Raw genomic sequence first — 2,197 nt, forward strand, 5'->3', positions numbered from 1 at the left:
GTGCGTCTGGTAGCTCCGCTAATCCAAAAACAACACCACTAAAATGCACTTCGAACAAATGAATATTTTACATCCTTCTATACGCTTAGCGGCAGACATTGCTGAAAACACGCTTCATGGCGAGCGTATGCAACGACAAAAATTCGACACTGAATCGTATGTGTCCATTGTTTTACATTGGTCGCTACATGGGAGCGTTCTGCAAGCGTCAAACGTCTATGACGCCTCTATGACGAAACGCCTTAGTGGACAGTAGGCCTAACAGTGACACAATTTCGTACGATACGATACCACTCGCGACACGAATGACATTGCACGGTTCACGATCGAAGGATACGAGCTACAGTCAATCACACTTTGTCGAACACGATTGACAAGCATGTCTGATCGTCTATATGGTGCTTAAGAACCCTAAAGAGAGATCGCTGATAACGTTCTTATACTATTTGTCGCAACATACTCGATAATGGTCGATCCTCTATACTTCCTGTATCCTACTCCACATGTCTTAGATAAAAAGGTGACAAGATTTACTGTCTTCCTCTCTGGACCCCCTCCCCCCCCTGCGCTACCTCCTCGATATCCGTAACGCCCCTTAATCTCTCGTATATCCAAGCTGATGTCTGGATACCATCGACTTTATATAGGCGTGCCTATATTAGCGCAATAAACTCGTAATCTCGCTTTATCGTCGGCTGGCTATTTATTGTCCCGGTATTATAATACTTCCCGGCTTTTCCTTCGACTTTTTCTCAACCACGTTCCCCACCTCAAGGTTTCCGCCGAGGATTTCATACGACGCGCGGCGACTCATTACTCTCCTGCCTCTCCGCCAGGCGTATCAGAATTTCCATCTGTTGTCCGTCTCGGTGGATATTACGGACGCATGATAGATCCACGGTGAGCACGTACAATGGTCAGCCATGAATAATCGTATACGCGCGTATACAAATGTTACGAAACCGGCGTTTGTTCCATTCAATGGAGAATTTCCCGACGTGCGCGCGGGCACTTCGAGCGACGGGGGTTTATACGGACCCGTAATGATATCGCGTAAGTGAATTATGAGAGTTTATCGTGACTCCGTGGTCCCGTGTCCGCCGTCGATGTCGTGGCACAGCTGCCGCCGCTTTAGGCCCTTGGTTAAATTACGCCCCGAGATCCCCAGAAACCGAGGAAATTATTGGCTGTTCCACGGATCGACGCTCAGGGGTGATTCGAGACGCCCACCCTCTTCTCGCTCACCTATCGTCGACGATTCCCTCCAAATTAACGCGGGGTTAGCGAGAGGTCTCCAGGAATATTTCCTGTTTGGCCTCAACCCGATGGTTTCCGCTGACCGATAGGAACCCGTGAAACACGAGGTAAATACACAGCCCGATGAGTAAAGAAAAGATCTCTCCGATAGCAGCAGAAACTGTACACGTGTAATACAAACTCAGAAATTGAATGTACAGTGAATCCTCGACGAGTGTTCGAAGCCTCTCGACACTGAACAGTAAATATTTTATAAATTAATGGCCATATGCGACTGAAACAGATATCACTGGCTTTTGAATTTTTAGCTCTATCACTGTGTTAAATCTCATTAAATCGTCAGCGTTACACCTGAGGTCCTCTTCTTGTCAATGTCGAGGAGTCTTCGAACACACATCGAGGATTCACTGCAGTGGGTAACGATTCTGCGATCGTTCATTAGCTGTCAGTTATTTTCCTGTTTGTTCCCTGTGACCTGTGAATCATTATCCTTCCGTACTATCGTTGCCTAGAGCGCGGTAATGTAACATGTCTAGCGTCTGTCAGTTCCACGACACGAAGGGAGGATGGTTATATATTGATCGTGAAACCGAAAAATCATGATCGTTGGAAATGTATGTTGTATATAAAAGAACTATAAAACGGGATAAACAAGAATAAGACAAGTGCAATGCCTTTCGATGAAATTCCATTCGTGCACAGTGGGCGTCGACCGACGTTCAACGTGTCGAACATCCAGAAATCCCGTAAAAGTACTCCCACTCCCCGTTATAACAGTTTCCCCCATAGTTCGACCTCTCGAACGAAACAAAGTTACGTCTCGTTCGCTCGATAGAACCCTGCCGAATGACACGCTGCCCGAGACAAGCTGTCTGACTTTCCACCGGGAAAACGAAATAGTAATTCGCCAGGCTTTCACCCGTGCGGATCCCTTTAACGC

The sequence above is a fragment of the Dufourea novaeangliae genome, unplaced genomic scaffold (assembly GCF_001272555.1).
Source record: "Dufourea novaeangliae isolate 0120121106 unplaced genomic scaffold, ASM127255v1 scaffold109, whole genome shotgun sequence".
NCBI lineage: Eukaryota > Metazoa > Arthropoda > Insecta > Hymenoptera > Halictidae > Dufourea > Dufourea novaeangliae.